Genomic DNA, 17,080 nt, shown 5'->3' on the forward strand with positions numbered 1-17,080 from the left:
AAACACACAACGGACTCTTTCATTTGACAGTGGCCGCAGGTTCGCCCCTGTGCGTACCGAGAAGCAAGAGAGGTGTCAGCGTGCTGGACCGCAGGATTTCCGCGCAGCAGACTCAAAAACTAAGGAAAAAGGCAAAACTGAAGAAACCAATAGCTCGCGGACTTCCTAGGTGGTCACCCACCTGAGTACTAACCACGCCCAACGCTGTCGAATTTCGGTGATCGGGCATGGACCCGTGTCTTTGGCGTGGCATACAAGTTGGCGAGAACGTCGCCAGACGGGCGGACGCCTTAGTCCTTGTACAGATCACTTGGGATTTGCCTTTTAGGGAAACAAAATGGAATAGCCCTTGGTGGGATCGAACCCACAGCCCCCTCGTTATTAGCATAATAACACTCTAACTTGGTGAGCTTATTGCCCGCGCAATACGGCCGCTTCAGGACTCCACTACCCCAACCGCCGTTTCATCTATCTTTATTAAGGCCCTGCCATTCATTGAAACACTTACGTGTCACTGTTGACTCATTTTCGCCTGTCGCTTCGAGCCCAGAGCCACAACACAACGACCACGGAAACGTCCGTGAGAAGAGGTAAAACTCGACACAGGAAAAGTATGTTCCGCTATTTCTTTTCGACTGCTCAGCCTATGGGACGTGAGACGCCAGCACTGCTGTCACTGTCTTCCCTAGCAAAACCTCCATGGCGTGTTTCTGCGTAATTTACTTGTTCTACAACATGAATGGAGTAGGTTAGTTTCTGAATGATTAAAATGCATTGTCAGATGTGGGGTTCGAACCCACGCTCCCTTTCGGGAAGCAGAGCTTAAATCTGGCGCCTTAGACCGCTCGGCCAATCTGACGTGTGAGACAACAGCCCCAGTGACTTCCGTCTCTAGCATTATCTCAAGAACCTGACTGCGAAATCTGTTTCTTTTTTCGGTAGGACGGAATTATGTCAGTCTTACAATATTTAAGGCGCAATGTCAGATGTGGCGTAGGAAACGCATCCCGCGCTCTTCCGTCGTATCCAGTTTGAACTGTAACTAGCACAACTGTATTTAGTAATAGGATAATTTCCACATTGACGCAAAAGAAAGCAGATATTAGCAAACGGCATCTAAGGCCGTTTCCTAGCAACAGCCACGCTGTGCATTACGTACTCGTGGGAAGCCAATGAAATACTTCGTGTGAGGATGGAACTGTCGACCTTCACTTTACAATACTTAGGCACTGCCCCGGCGGTACCGACGCATACGTACTGAAACGTCTTTGGATCGTCAGTGAGTACTGCATATTAGAAATTTCGTGTTGGCCCTGATGTGCATTAAAGGGCAGATTTCTTCAGTGGAAGTCAGTTCTGCGCCTAGTCACAGTATATCGCCCTAGCAGCACCAGGAAAACGGGTTCAGATGTGCTCGCCTTCCACTCGGCGTTGAGCGCCTACAGCGAGATAGCCTTCGTCCTCTGGCGCCAGGAGGGAAGGCGACACATCACGGCGCAAACAGCTTGTAGCGGAAGGCAGTGGTGGTGTGTCGGTCAGCGTGGTTGCTTCCCAAGTAGCTGATCCGGGTTCGAAACCCGGACACCACACGGAAGTTGTCTCCTTTACTCAGGAGAGTGTGTTCAACGCTACTTGATCTTCGAATTTCCGAACAGTTGTGGTACGAATGGTTTTCCTCCACCCCTCGTCTCGCTCCGCGAAGGCTAGTGCGGATTACGATTCACAGCATCGTGTGTCCTCATGTGTCGACTTGTCTCGACTTTGCTCGGCTGACGCTTGCAAATGGCCGTATATGTAGAGGACTGGCGCTAGAAACGACTGGGAGACGCCAAATCGACAAACACACAACGGACTCTTTCATTTGACAGTGGCCGCAGGTTCGCCCCTGTGCGTACCGAGAAGCAAGAGAGGTGTCAGCATGCTGGACCGCAGGATTTCCGCGCAGCAGACTCAAAAACTAAGGAAAAAGGCAAAACTGAAGAAACCAATAGCTCGCGGACTTCCTAGGTGGTCACCCACCTGAGTACTAACCACGCCCAACGCTGTCGAATTTCGGTGATCGGGCATGGACCCGTGTCTTTGGCGTGGCATACAAGTTGGCGAGAACGTCGCCAGACGGGCGGACGCCTTAGTCCTTGTACAGATCACTTGGGATTTGCCTTTTAGGGAAACAAAATGGAATAGCCCTTGGTGGGATCGAACCCACAGCCCCCTCGTTATTAGCATAATAACACTCTAACTTGGTGAGCTTATTGCCCGCGCAATACGGCCGCTTCAGGACTCCACTACCCCAACCGCCGTTTCATCTATCTTTATTAAGGCCCTGCCATTCATTGAAACACTTACGTGTCACTGTTGACTCATTTTCGCCTGTCGCTTCGAGCCCAGAGCCACAACACAACGACCACGGAAACGTCCGTGAGAAGAGGTAAAACTCGACACAGGAAAAGTATGTTCCGCTATTTCTTTTCGACTGCTCAGCCTATGGGACGTGAGACGCCAGCACTGCTGTCACTGTCTTCCCTAGCAAAACCTCCATGGCGTGTTTCTGCGTAATTTACTTGTTCTACAACATGAATGGAGTAGGTTAGTTTCTGAATGATTAAAATGCATTGTCAGATGTGGGGTTCGAACCCACGCTCCCTTTCGGGAAGCAGAGCTTAAATCTGGCGCCTTAGACCGCTCGGCCAATCTGACGTGTGAGACAACAGCCCCAGTGACTTCCGTCTCTAGCATTATCTCAAGAACCTGACTGCGAAATCTGTTTCTTTTTTCGGTAGGACGGAATTATGTCAGTCTTACAATATTTAAGGCGCAATGTCAGATGTGGCGTAGGAAACGCATCCCGCGCTCTTCCGTCGTATCCAGTTTGAACTGTAACTAGCACAACTGTATTTAGTAATAGGATAATTTCCACATTGACGCAAAAGAAAGCAGATATTAGCAAACGGCATCTAAGGCCGTTTCCTAGCAACAGCCACGCTGTGCATTACGTACTCGTGGGAAGCCAATGAAATACTTCGTGTGAGGATGGAACTGTCGACCTTCACTTTACAATACTTAGGCACTGCCCCGGCGGTACCGACGCATACGTACTGAAACGTCTTTGGATCGTCAGTGAGTACTGCATATTAGAAATTTCGTGTTGGCCCTGATGTGCATTAAAGGGCAGATTTCTTCAGTGGAAGTCAGTTCTGCGCCTAGTCACAGTATATCGCCCTAGCAGCACCAGGAAAACGGGTTCAGATGTGCTCGCCTTCCACTCGGCGTTGAGCGCCTACAGCGAGATAGCCTTCGTCCTCTGGCGCCAGGAGGGAAGGCGACACATCACGGCGCAAACAGCTTGTAGCGGAAGGCAGTGGTGGTGTGTCGGTCAGCGTGGTTGCTTCCCAAGTAGCTGATCCGGGTTCGAAACCCGGACACCACACGGAAGTTGTCTCCTTTACTCAGGAGAGTGTGTTCAACGCTACTTGATCTTCGAATTTCCGAACAGTTGTGGTACGAATGGTTTTCCTCCACCCCTCGTCTCGCTCCGCGAAGGCTAGTGCGGATTACGATTCACAGCATCGTGTGTCCTCATGTGTCGACTTGTCTCGACTTTGCTCGGCTGACGCTTGCAAATGGCCGTATATGTAGAGGACTGGCGCTAGAAACGACTGGGAGACGCCAAATCGACAAACACACAACGGACTCTTTCATTTGACAGTGGCCGCAGGTTCGCCCCTGTGCGTACCGAGAAGCAAGAGAGGTGTCAGCGTGCTGGACCGCAGGATTTCCGCGCAGCAGACTCAAAAACTAAGGAAAAAGGCAAAACTGAAGAAACCAATAGCTCGCGGACTTCCTAGGTGGTCACCCACCTGAGTACTAACCACGCCCAACGCTGTCGAATTTCGGTGATCGGGCATGGACCCGTGTCTTTGGCGTGGCATACAAGTTGGCGAGAACGTCGCCAGACGGGCGGACGCCTTAGTCCTTGTACAGATCACTTGGGATTTGCCTTTTAGGGAAACAAAATGGAATAGCCCTTGGTGGGATCGAACCCACAGCCCCCTCGTTATTAGCATAATAACACTCTAACTTGGTGAGCTTATTGCCCGCGCAATACGGCCGCTTCAGGACTCCACTACCCCAACCGCCGTTTCATCTATCTTTATTAAGGCCCTGCCATTCATTGAAACACTTACGTGTCACTGTTGACTCATTTTCGCCTGTCGCTTCGAGCCCAGAGCCACAACACAACGACCACGGAAACGTCCGTGAGAAGAGCTAAAACTCGACACAGGAAAAGTATGTTCCGCTATTTCTTTTCGACTGCTCAGCCTATGGGACGTGAGACGCCAGCACTGCTGTCACTGTCTTCCCTAGCAAAACCTCCATGGCGTGTTTCTGCGTAATTTACTTGTTCTACAACATGAATGGAGTAGGTTAGTTTCTGAATGATTAAAATGCATTGTCAGATGTGGGGTTCGAACCCACGCTCCCTTTCGGGAAGCAGAGCTTAAATCTGGCGCCTTAGACCGCTCGGCCAATCTGACGTGTGAGACAACAGCCCCAGTGACTTCCGTCTCTAGCATTATCTCAAGAACCTGACTGCGAAATCTGTTTCTTTTTTCGGTAGGACGGAATTATGTCAGTCTTACAATATTTAAGGCGCAATGTCAGATGTGGCGTAGGAAACGCATCCCGCGCTCTTCCGTCGTATCCAGTTTGAACTGTAACTAGCACAACTGTATTTAGTAATAGGATAATTTCCACATTGACGCAAAAGAAAGCAGATATTAGCAAACGGCATCTAAGGCCGTTTCCTAGCAACAGCCACGCTGTGCATTACGTACTCGTGGGAAGCCAATGAAATACTTCGTGTGAGGATGGAACTGTCGACCTTCACTTTACAATACTTAGGCACTGCCCCGGCGGTACCGACGCATACGTACTGAAACGTCTTTGGATCGTCAGTGAGTACTGCATATTAGAAATTTCGTGTTGGCCCTGATGTGCATTAAAGGGCAGATTTCTTCAGTGGAAGTCAGTTCTGCGCCTAGTCACAGTATATCGCCCTAGCAGCACCAGGAAAACGGGTTCAGATGTGCTCGCCTTCCACTCGGCGTTGAGCGCCTACAGCGAGATAGCCTTCGTCCTCTGGCGCCAGGAGGGAAGGCGACACATCACGGCGCAAACAGCTTGTAGCGGAAGGCAGTGGTGGTGTGTCGGTCAGCGTGGTTGCTTCCCAAGTAGCTGATCCGGGTTCGAAACCCGGACACCACACGGAAGTTGTCTCCTTTACTCAGGAGAGTGTGTTCAACGCTACTTGATCTTCGAATTTCCGAACAGTTGTGGTACGAATGGTTTTCCTCCACCCCTCGTCTCGCTCCGCGAAGGCTAGTGCGGATTACGATTCACAGCATCGTGTGTCCTCATGTGTCGACTTGTCTCGACTTTGCTCGGCTGACGCTTGCAAATGGCCGTATATGTAGAGGACTGGCGCTAGAAACGACTGGGAGACGCCAAATCGACAAACACACAACGGACTCTTTCATTTGACAGTGGCCGCAGGTTCGCCCCTGTGCGTACCGAGAAGCAAGAGAGGTGTCAGCGTGCTGGACCGCAGGATTTCCGCGCAGCAGACTCAAAAACTAAGGAAAAAGGCAAAACTGAAGAAACCAATAGCTCGCGGACTTCCTAGGTGGTCACCCACCTGAGTACTAACCACGCCCAACGCTGTCGAATTTCGGTGATCGGGCATGGACCCGTGTCTTTGGCGTGGCATACAAGTTGGCGAGAACGTCGCCAGACGGGCGGACGCCTTAGTCCTTGTACAGATCACTTGGGATTTGCCTTTTAGGGAAACAAAATGGAATAGCCCTTGGTGGGATCGAACCCACAGCCCCCTCGTTATTAGCATAATAACACTCTAACTTGGTGAGCTTATTGCCCGCGCAATACGGCCGCTTCAGGACTCCACTACCCCAACCGCCGTTTCATCTATCTTTATTAAGGCCCTGCCATTCATTGAAACACTTACGTGTCACTGTTGACTCATTTTCGCCTGTCGCTTCGAGCCCAGAGCCACAACACAACGACCACGGAAACGTCCGTGAGAAGAGGTAAAACTCGACACAGGAAAAGTATGTTCCGCTATTTCTTTTCGACTGCTCAGCCTATGGGACGTGAGACGCCAGCACTGCTGTCACTGTCTTCCCTAGCAAAACCTCCATGGCGTGTTTCTGCGTAATTTACTTGTTCTACAACATGAATGGAGTAGGTTAGTTTCTGAATGATTAAAATGCATTGTCAGATGTGGGGTTCGAACCCACGCTCCCTTTCGGGAAGCAGAGCTTAAATCTGGCGCCTTAGACCGCTCGGCCAATCTGACGTGTGAGACAACAGCCCCAGTGACTTCCGTCTCTAGCATTATCTCAAGAACCTGACTGCGAAATCTGTTTCTTTTTTCGGTAGGACGGAATTATGTCAGTCTTACAATATTTAAGGCGCAATGTCAGATGTGGCGTAGGAAACGCATCCCGCGCTCTTCCGTCGTATCCAGTTTGAACTGTAACTAGCACAACTGTATTTAGTAATAGGATAATTTCCACATTGACGCAAAAGAAAGCAGATATTAGCAAACGGCATCTAAGGCCGTTTCCTAGCAACAGCCACGCTGTGCATTACGTACTCGTGGGAAGCCAATGAAATACTTCGTGTGAGGATGGAACTGTCGACCTTCACTTTACAATACTTAGGCACTGCCCCGGCGGTACCGACGCATACGTACTGAAACGTCTTTGGATCGTCAGTGAGTACTGCATATTAGAAATTTCGTGTTGGCCCTGATGTGCATTAAAGGGCAGATTTCTTCAGTGGAAGTCAGTTCTGCGCCTAGTCACAGTATATCGCCCTAGCAGCACCAGGAAAACGGGTTCAGATGTGCTCGCCTTCCACTCGGCGTTGAGCGCCTACAGCGAGATAGCCTTCGTCCTCTGGCGCCAGGAGGGAAGGCGACACATCACGGCGCAAACAGCTTGTAGCGGAAGGCAGTGGTGGTGTGTCGGTCAGCGTGGTTGCTTCCCAAGTAGCTGATCCGGGTTCGAAACCCGGACACCACACGGAAGTTGTCTCCTTTACTCAGGAGAGTGTGTTCAACGCTACTTGATCTTCGAATTTCCGAACAGTTGTGGTACGAATGGTTTTCCTCCACCCCTCGTCTCGCTCCGCGAAGGCTAGTGCGGATTACGATTCACAGCATCGTGTGTCCTCATGTGTCGACTTGTCTCGACTTTGCTCGGCTGACGCGGAAGCTGACGCTTGCAAATGGCCGTATATGTAGAGGACTGGCGCTAGAAACGACTGGGAGACGCCAAATCGACAAACACACAACGGACTCTTTCATTTGACAGTGGCCGCAGGTTCGCCCCTGTGCGTACCGAGAAGCAAGAGAGGTGTCAGCGTGCTGGACCGCAGGATTTCCGCGCAGCAGACTCAAAAACTAAGGAAAAAGGCAAAACTGAAGAAACCAATAGCTCGCGGACTTCCTAGGTGGTCACCCACCTGAGTACTAACCACGCCCAACGCTGTCGAATTTCGGTGATCGGGCATGGACCCGTGTCTTTGGCGTGGCATACAAGTTGGCGAGAACGTCGCCAGACGGGCGGACGCCTTAGTCCTTGTACAGATCACTTGGGATTTGCCTTTTAGGGAAACAAAATGGAATAGCCCTTGGTGGGATCGAACCCACAGCCCCCTCGTTATTAGCATAATAACACTCTAACTTGGTGAGCTTATTGCCCGCGCAATACGGCCGCTTCAGGACTCCACTACCCCAACCGCCGTTTCATCTATCTTTATTAAGGCCCTGCCATTCATTGAAACACTTACGTGTCACTGTTGACTCATTTTCGCCTGTCGCTTCGAGCCCAGAGCCACAACACAACGACCACGGAAACGTCCGTGAGAAGAGCTAAAACTCGACACAGGAAAAGTATGTTCCGCTATTTCTTTTCGACTGCTCAGCCTATGGGACGTGAGACGCCAGCACTGCTGTCACTGTCTTCCCTAGCAAAACCTCCATGGCGTGTTTCTGCGTAATTTACTTGTTCTACAACATGAATGGAGTAGGTTAGTTTCTGAATGATTAAAATGCATTGTCAGATGTGGGGTTCGAACCCACGCTCCCTTTCGGGAAGCAGAGCTTAAATCTGGCGCCTTAGACCGCTCGGCCAATCTGACGTGTGAGACAACAGCCCCAGTGACTTCCGTCTCTAGCATTATCTCAAGAACCTGACTGCGAAATCTGTTTCTTTTTTCGGTAGGACGGAATTATGTCAGTCTTACAATATTTAAGGCGCAATGTCAGATGTGGCGTAGGAAACGCATCCCGCGCTCTTCCGTCGTATCCAGTTTGAACTGTAACTAGCACAACTGTATTTAGTAATAGGATAATTTCCACATTGACGCAAAAGAAAGCAGATATTAGCAAACGGCATCTAAGGCCGTTTCCTAGCAACAGCCACGCTGTGCATTACGTACTCGTGGGAAGCCAATGAAATACTTCGTGTGAGGATGGAACTGTCGACCTTCACTTTACAATACTTAGGCACTGCCCCGGCGGTACCGACGCATACGTACTGAAACGTCTTTGGATCGTCAGTGAGTACTGCATATTAGAAATTTCGTGTTGGCCCTGATGTGCATTAAAGGGCAGATTTCTTCAGTGGAAGTCAGTTCTGCGCCTAGTCACAGTATATCGCCCTAGCAGCACCAGGAAAACGGGTTCAGATGTGCTCGCCTTCCACTCGGCGTTGAGCGCCTACAGCGAGATAGCCTTCGTCCTCTGGCGCCAGGAGGGAAGGCGACACATCACGGCGCAAACAGCTTGTAGCGGAAGGCAGTGGTGGTGTGTCGGTCAGCGTGGTTGCTTCCCAAGTAGCTGATCCGGGTTCGAAACCCGGACACCACACGGAAGTTGTCTCCTTTACTCAGGAGAGTGTGTTCAACGCTACTTGATCTTCGAATTTCCGAACAGTTGTGGTACGAATGGTTTTCCTCCACCCCTCGTCTCGCTCCGCGAAGGCTAGTGCGGATTACGATTCACAGCATCGTGTGTCCTCATGTGTCGACTTGTCTCGACTTTGCTCGGCTGACGCTTGCAAATGGCCGTATATGTAGAGGACTGGCGCTAGAAACGACTGGGAGACGCCAAATCGACAAACACACAACGGACTCTTTCATTTGACAGTGGCCGCAGGTTCGCCCCTGTGCGTACCGAGAAGCAAGAGAGGTGTCAGCGTGCTGGACCGCAGGATTTCCGCGCAGCAGACTCAAAAACTAAGGAAAAAGGCAAAACTGAAGAAACCAATAGCTCGCGGACTTCCTAGGTGGTCACCCACCTGAGTACTAACCACGCCCAACGCTGTCGAATTTCGGTGATCGGGCATGGACCCGTGTCTTTGGCGTGGCATACAAGTTGGCGAGAACGTCGCCAGACGGGCGGACGCCTTAGTCCTTGTACAGATCACTTGGGATTTGCCTTTTAGGGAAACAAAATGGAATAGCCCTTGGTGGGATCGAACCCACAGCCCCCTCGTTATTAGCATAATAACACTCTAACTTGGTGAGCTTATTGCCCGCGCAATACGGCCGCTTCAGGACTCCACTACCCCAACCGCCGTTTCATCTATCTTTATTAAGGCCCTGCCATTCATTGAAACACTTACGTGTCACTGTTGACTCATTTTCGCCTGTCGCTTCGAGCCCAGAGCCACAACACAACGACCACGGAAACGTCCGTGAGAAGAGGTAAAACTCGACACAGGAAAAGTATGTTCCGCTATTTCTTTTCGACTGCTCAGCCTATGGGACGTGAGACGCCAGCACTGCTGTCACTGTCTTCCCTAGCAAAACCTCCATGGCGTGTTTCTGCGTAATTTACTTGTTCTACAACATGAATGGAGTAGGTTAGTTTCTGAATGATTAAAATGCATTGTCAGATGTGGGGTTCGAACCCACGCTCCCTTTCGGGAAGCAGAGCTTAAATCTGGCGCCTTAGACCGCTCGGCCAATCTGACGTGTGAGACAACAGCCCCAGTGACTTCCGTCTCTAGCATTATCTCAAGAACCTGACTGCGAAATCTGTTTCTTTTTTCGGTAGGACGGAATTATGTCAGTCTTACAATATTTAAGGCGCAATGTCAGATGTGGCGTAGGAAACGCATCCCGCGCTCTTCCGTCGTATCCAGTTTGAACTGTAACTAGCACAACTGTATTTAGTAATAGGATAATTTCCACATTGACGCAAAAGAAAGCAGATATTAGCAAACGGCATCTAAGGCCGTTTCCTAGCAACAGCCACGCTGTGCATTACGTACTCGTGGGAAGCCAATGAAATACTTCGTGTGAGGATGGAACTGTCGACCTTCACTTTACAATACTTAGGCACTGCCCCGGCGGTACCGACGCATACGTACTGAAACGTCTTTGGATCGTCAGTGAGTACTGCATATTAGAAATTTCGTGTTGGCCCTGATGTGCATTAAAGGGCAGATTTCTTCAGTGGAAGTCAGTTCTGCGCCTAGTCACAGTATATCGCCCTAGCAGCACCAGGAAAACGGGTTCAGATGTGCTCGCCTTCCACTCGGCGTTGAGCGCCTACAGCGAGATAGCCTTCGTCCTCTGGCGCCAGGAGGGAAGGCGACACATCACGGCGCAAACAGCTTGTAGCGGAAGGCAGTGGTGGTGTGTCGGTCAGCGTGGTTGCTTCCCAAGTAGCTGATCCGGGTTCGAAACCCGGACACCACACGGAAGTTGTCTCCTTTACTCAGGAGAGTGTGTTCAACGCTACTTGATCTTCGAATTTCCGAACAGTTGTGGTACGAATGGTTTTCCTCCACCCCTCGTCTCGCTCCGCGAAGGCTAGTGCGGATTACGATTCACAGCATCGTGTGTCCTCATGTGTCGACTTGTGTCGACTTTGCTCGGCTGACGCGGAAGCTGACGCTTGCAAATGGCCGTATATGTAGAGGACTGGCGCTAGAAACGACTGGGAGACGCCAAATCGACAAACACACAACGGACTCTTTCATTTGACAGTGGCCGCAGGTTCGCCCCTGTGCGTACCGAGAAGCAAGAGAGGTGTCAGCGTGCTGGACCGCAGGATTTCCGCGCAGCAGACTCAAAAACTAAGGAAAAAGGCAAAACTGAAGAAACCAATAGCTCGCGGACTTCCTAGGTGGTCACCCACCTGAGTACTAACCACGCCCAACGCTGTCGAATTTCGGTGATCGGGCATGGACCCGTGTCTTTGGCGTGGCATACAAGTTGGCGAGAACGTCGCCAGACGGGCGGACGCCTTAGTCCTTGTACAGATCACTTGGGATTTGCCTTTTAGGGAAACAAAATGGAATAGCCCTTGGTGGGATCGAACCCACAGCCCCCTCGTTATTAGCATAATAACACTCTAACTTGGTGAGCTTATTGCCCGCGCAATACGGCCGCTTCAGGACTCCACTACCCCAACCGCCGTTTCATCTATCTTTATTAAGGCCCTGCCATTCATTGAAACACTTACGTGTCACTGTTGACTCATTTTCGCCTGTCGCTTCGAGCCCAGAGCCACAACACAACGACCACGGAAACGTCCGTGAGAAGAGGTAAAACTCGACACAGGAAAAGTATGTTCCGCTATTTCTTTTCGACTGCTCAGCCTATGGGACGTGAGACGCCAGCACTGCTGTCACTGTCTTCCCTAGCAAAACCTCCATGGCGTGTTTCTGCGTAATTTACTTGTTCTACAACATGAATGGAGTAGGTTAGTTTCTGAATGATTAAAATGCATTGTCAGATGTGGGGTTCGAACCCACGATCCCTTTCGGGAACCAGAGCTTAAATCTGGCGCCTTAGACCGCTCGGCCAATCTGACGTGTGAGACAACAGCCCCAGTGACTTCCGTCTCTAGCATTATCTCAAGAACCTGACTGCGAAATCTGTTTCTTTTTTCGGTAGGACGGAATTATGTCAGTCTTACAATATTTAAGGCGCAATGTCAGATGTGGCGTAGGAAACGCATCCCGCGCTCTTCCGTCGTATCCAGTTTGAACTGTAACTAGCACAACTGTATTTAGTAATAGGATAATTTCCACATTGACGCAAAAGAAAGCAGATATTAGCAAACGGCATCTAAGGCCGTTTCCTAGCAACAGCCACGCTGTGCATTACGTACTCGTGGGAAGCCAATGAAATACTTCGTGTGAGGATGGAACTGTCGACCTTCACTTTACAATACTTAGGCACTGCCCCGGCGGTACCGACGCATACGTACTGAAACGTCTTTGGATCGTCAGTGAGTACTGCATATTAGAAATTTCGTGTTGGCCCTGATGTGCATTAAAGGGCAGATTTCTTCAGTGGAAGTCAGTTCTGCGCCTAGTCACAGTATATCGCCCTAGCAGCACCAGGAAAACGGGTTCAGATGTGCTCGCCTTCCACTCGGCGTTGAGCGCCTACAGCGAGATAGCCTTCGTCCTCTGGCGCCAGGAGGGAAGGCGACACATCACGGCGCAAACAGCTTGTAGCGGAAGGCAGTGGTGGTGTGTCGGTCAGCGTGGTTGCTTCCCAAGTAGCTGATCCGGGTTCGAAACCCGGACACCACACGGAAGTTGTCTCCTTTACTCAGGAGAGTGTGTTCAACGCTACTTGATCTTCGAATTTCCGAACAGTTGTGGTACGAATGGTTTTCCTCCACCCCTCGTCTCGCTCCGCGAAGGCTAGTGCGGATTACGATTCACAGCATCGTGTGTCCTCATGTGTCGACTTGTCTCGACTTTGCTCGGCTGACGCTTGCAAATGGCCGTATATGTAGAGGACTGGCGCTAGAAACGACTGGGAGACGCCAAATCGACAAACACACAACGGACTCTTTCATTTGACAGTGGCCGCAGGTTCGCGCCTGTGCGTACCGAGAAGCAAGAGAGGTGTCAGCGTGCTGGACCGCAGGATTTCCGCGCAGCAGACTCAAAAACTAAGGAAAAAGGCAAAACTGAAGAAACCAATAGCTCGCGGACTTCCTAGGTGGTCACCCACCTGAGTACTAACCACGCCCAACGCTGTCGAATTTCGGTGATCGGGCATGGACCCGTGTCTTTGGCGTGGCATACAAGTTGGCGAGAACGTCGCCAGACGGGCGGACGCCTTAGTCCTTGTACAGATCACTTGGGATTTGCCTTTTAGGGAAACAAAATGGAATAGCCCTTGGTGGGATCGAACCCACAGCCCCCTCGTTATTAGCATAATAACACTCTAACTTGGTGAGCTTATTGCCCGCGCAATACGGCCGCTTCAGGACTCCACTACCCCAACCGCCGTTTCATCTATCTTTATTAAGGCCCTGCCATTCATTGAAACACTTACGTGTCACTGTTGACTCATTTTCGCCTGTCGCTTCGAGCCCAGAGCCACAACACAACGACCACGGAAACGTCCGTGAGAAGAGGTAAAACTCGACACAGGAAAAGTATGTTCCGCTATTTCTTTTCGACTGCTCAGCCTATGGGACGTGAGACGCCAGCACTGCTGTCACTGTCTTCCCTAGCAAAACCTCCATGGCGTGTTTCTGCGTAATTTACTTGTTCTACAACATGAATGGAGTAGGTTAGTTTCTGAATGATTAAAATGCATTGTCAGATGTGGGGTTCGAACCCACGCTCCCTTTCGGGAAGCAGAGCTTAAATCTGGCGCCTTAGACCGCTCGGCCAATCTGACGTGTGAGACAACAGCCCCAGTGACTTCCGTCTCTAGCATTATCTCAAGAACCTGACTGCGAAATCTGTTTCTTTTTTCGGTAGGACGGAATTATGTCAGTCTTACAATATTTAAGGCGCAATGTCAGATGTGGCGTAGGAAACGCATCCCGCGCTCTTCCGTCGTATCCAGTTTGAACTGTAACTAGCACAACTGTATTTAGTAATAGGATAATTTCCACATTGACGCAAAAGAAAGCAGATATTAGCAAACGGCATCTAAGGCCGTTTCCTAGCAACAGCCACGCTGTGCATTACGTACTCGTGGGAAGCCAATGAAATACTTCGTGTGAGGATGGAACTGTCGACCTTCACTTTACAATACTTAGGCACTGCCCCGGCGGTACCGACGCATACGTACTGAAACGTCTTTGGATCGTCAGTGAGTACTGCATATTAGAAATTTCGTGTTGGCCCTGATGTGCATTAAAGGGCAGATTTCTTCAGTGGAAGTCAGTTCTGCGCCTAGTCACAGTATATCGCCCTAGCAGCACCAGGAAAACGGGTTCAGATGTGCTCGCCTTCCACTCGGCGTTGAGCGCCTACAGCGAGATAGCCTTCGTCCTCTGGCGCCAGGAGGGAAGGCGACACATCACGGCGCAAACAGCTTGTAGCGGAAGGCAGTGGTGGTGTGTCGGTCAGCGTGGTTGCTTCCCAAGTAGCTGATCCGGGTTCGAAACCCGGACACCACACGGAAGTTGTCTCCTTTACTCAGGAGAGTGTGTTCAACGCTACTTGATCTTCGAATTTCCGAACAGTTGTGGTACGAATGGTTTTCCTCCACCCCTCGTCTCGCTCCGCGAAGGCTAGTGCGGATTACGATTCACAGCATCGTGTGTCCTCATGTGTCGACTTGTCTCGACTTTGCTCGGCTGACGCTTGCAAATGGCCGTATATGTAGAGGACTGGCGCTAGAAACGACTGGGAGACGCCAAATCGACAAACACACAACGGACTCTTTCATTTGACAGTGGCCGCAGGTTCGCCCCTGTGCGTACCGAGAAGCAAGAGAGGTGTCAGCGTGCTGGACCGCAGGATTTCCGCGCAGCAGACTCAAAAACTAAGGAAAAAGGCAAAACTGAAGAAACCAATAGCTCGCGGACTTCCTAGGTGGTCACCCACCTGAGTACTAACCACGCCCAACGCTGTCGAATTTCGGTGATCGGGCATGGACCCGTGTCTTTGGCGTGGCATACAAGTTGGCGAGAACGTCGCCAGACGGGCGGACGCCTTAGTCCTTGTACAGATCACTTGGGATTTGCCTTTTAGGGAAACTAAATGGAATAGCCCTTGGTGGGATCGAACCCACAGCCCCCTCGTTATTAGCATAATAACACTCTAACTTAGTGAGCTTATTGCCCGCGCAATACGGCCGCTTCAGGACTCCACTACCCCAACCGCCGTTTCATCTATCTTTATTAAGGCCCTGCCATTCATTGAAACACTTACGTGTCACTGTTGACTCATTTTCGCCTGTCGCTTCGAGCCCAGAGCCACAACACAACGACCACGGAAACGTCCGTGAGAAGAGGTAAAACTCGACACAGGAAAAGTATGTTCCGCTATTTCTTTTCGACTGCTCAGCCCATGGGACGTGAGACGCCAGCACTGCTGTCACTGTCTTCCCTAGCAAAACCTCCATGGCGTGTTTCTGCGTAATTTACTTGTTCTACAACATGAATGGAGTAGGTTAGTTTCTGAATGATTAAAATGCATTGTCAGATGTGGGGTTCGAACCCACGATCCCTTTCGGGAACCAGAGCTTAAATCTGGCGCCTTAGACCGCTCGGCCAATCTGACGTGTGAGACAACAGCCCCAGTGACTTCCGTCTCTAGCATTATCTCAAGAACCTGACTGCGAAATCTGTTTCTTTTTTCGGTAGGACGGAATTATGTCAGTCTTACAATATTTAAGGCGCAATGTCAGATGTGGCGTAGGAAACGCATCCCGCGCTCTTCCGTCGTATCCAGTTTGAACTGTAACTAGCACAACTGTATTTAGTAATAGGATAATTTCCACATTGACGCAAAAGAAAGCAGATATTAGCAAACGGCATCTAAGGCCGTTTCCTAGCAACAGCCACGCTGTGCATTACGTACTCGTGGGAAGCCAATGAAATACTTCGTGTGAGGATGGAACTGTCGACCTTCACTTTACAATACTTAGGCACTGCCCCGGCGGTACCGACGCATACGTACTGAAACGTCTTTGGATCGTCAGTGAGTACTGCATATTAGAAATTTCGTGTTGGCCCTGATGTGCATTAAAGGGCAGATTTCTTCAGTGGAAGTCAGTTCTGCGCCTAGTCACAGTATATCGCCCTAGCAGCACCAGGAAAACGGGTTCAGATGTGCTCGCCTTCCACTCGGCGTTGAGCGCCTACAGCGAGATAGCCTTCGTCCTCTGGCGCCAGGAGGGAAGGCGACACATCACGGCGCAAACAGCTTGTAGGGGAAGGCAGTGGTGGTGTGTCGGTCAGCGTGGTTGCTTCCCAAGTAGCTGATCCGGGTTCGAAACCCGGACACCACACGGAAGTTGTCTCCTTTACTCAGGAGAGTGTGTTCAACGCTACTTGATCTTCGAATTTCCGAACAGTTGTGGTACGAATGGTTTTCCTCCACCCCTCGTCTCGCTCCGCGAAGGCTAGTGCGGATTACGATTCACAGCATCGTGTGTCCTCATGTGTCGACTTGTCTCGACTTTGCTCGGCTGACGCGAAAGCTGACGCTTGCAAATGGCCGTATATGTAGAGGACTGGCGCTAGAAACGACTGGGAGACGCCAAATCGACAAACACACAACGGACTCTTTCATTTGACAGTGGCCGCAGGTTCGCCCCTGTGCGTACCGAGAAGCAAGAGAGGTGTCAGCGTGCTGGACCGCAGGATTTCCGCGCAGCAGACTCAAAAACTAAGGAAAAAGGCAAAACTGAAGAAACCAATAGCTCGCGGACTTCCTAGGTGGTCACCCACCTGAGTACTAACCACGCCCAACGCTGTCGAATTTCGGTGATCGGGCATGGACCCGTGTCTTTGGCGTGGCATACAAGTTGGCGAGAACGTCGCCAGACGGGCGGACGCCTTAGTCCTTGTACAGATCACTTGGGATTTGCCTTTTAGGGAAACAAAATGGAATAGCCCTTGGTGGGATCGAACCCACAGCCCCCTCGTTATTAGCATAATAACACTCTAACTTGGTGAGCTTATTGCCCGCGCAATACGGCCGCTTCAGGACTCCACTACCCCAACCGCCGTTTCATCTATCTTTATTAAGGCCCTGCCATTCATTGAAAC

At 50.7% G+C, this 17,080-nt stretch overlaps 9 non-coding genes across 9 annotated transcripts; all 9 read right to left on the bottom strand.

Annotated features, from left to right (window-relative positions):
• Positions 1-775: 775 nt before the first annotated feature.
• On the bottom strand, positions 776-859 carry Trnal-uaa (transfer RNA leucine (anticodon UAA)). Its single transcript has one exon. It is a non-coding gene; the product is annotated as a tRNA-Leu (tRNA).
• A 1,754-nt stretch (positions 860-2,613) lies between these two features.
• Positions 2,614-2,697, bottom strand: Trnal-uaa (transfer RNA leucine (anticodon UAA)). The gene has a single exon. It is a non-coding gene; the product is annotated as a tRNA-Leu (tRNA).
• Positions 2,698-4,451: 1,754 nt separating this feature from the next.
• Positions 4,452-4,535, bottom strand: Trnal-uaa (transfer RNA leucine (anticodon UAA)). The gene has a single exon. It is a non-coding gene; the product is annotated as a tRNA-Leu (tRNA).
• A 1,754-nt stretch (positions 4,536-6,289) lies between these two features.
• On the bottom strand, positions 6,290-6,373 carry Trnal-uaa (transfer RNA leucine (anticodon UAA)). The gene has a single exon. It is a non-coding gene; the product is annotated as a tRNA-Leu (tRNA).
• Positions 6,374-8,139: 1,766 nt separating this feature from the next.
• Trnal-uaa (transfer RNA leucine (anticodon UAA)) lies at positions 8,140-8,223 on the bottom strand. The gene has a single exon. It is a non-coding gene; the product is annotated as a tRNA-Leu (tRNA).
• A 1,754-nt stretch (positions 8,224-9,977) lies between these two features.
• On the bottom strand, positions 9,978-10,061 carry Trnal-uaa (transfer RNA leucine (anticodon UAA)). Its single transcript has one exon. It is a non-coding gene; the product is annotated as a tRNA-Leu (tRNA).
• Positions 10,062-11,827: 1,766 nt separating this feature from the next.
• Positions 11,828-11,911, bottom strand: Trnal-uaa (transfer RNA leucine (anticodon UAA)). Its single transcript has one exon. It is a non-coding gene; the product is annotated as a tRNA-Leu (tRNA).
• Positions 11,912-13,665: 1,754 nt separating this feature from the next.
• On the bottom strand, positions 13,666-13,749 carry Trnal-uaa (transfer RNA leucine (anticodon UAA)). The gene has a single exon. It is a non-coding gene; the product is annotated as a tRNA-Leu (tRNA).
• Positions 13,750-15,503: 1,754 nt separating this feature from the next.
• On the bottom strand, positions 15,504-15,587 carry Trnal-uaa (transfer RNA leucine (anticodon UAA)). The gene has a single exon. It is a non-coding gene; the product is annotated as a tRNA-Leu (tRNA).
• Positions 15,588-17,080: the final 1,493 nt, after the last annotated feature.

This window comes from Schistocerca gregaria, chromosome 7 (genome assembly GCF_023897955.1).
Source record: "Schistocerca gregaria isolate iqSchGreg1 chromosome 7, iqSchGreg1.2, whole genome shotgun sequence".
Lineage (NCBI taxonomy): Eukaryota > Metazoa > Arthropoda > Insecta > Orthoptera > Acrididae > Schistocerca > Schistocerca gregaria.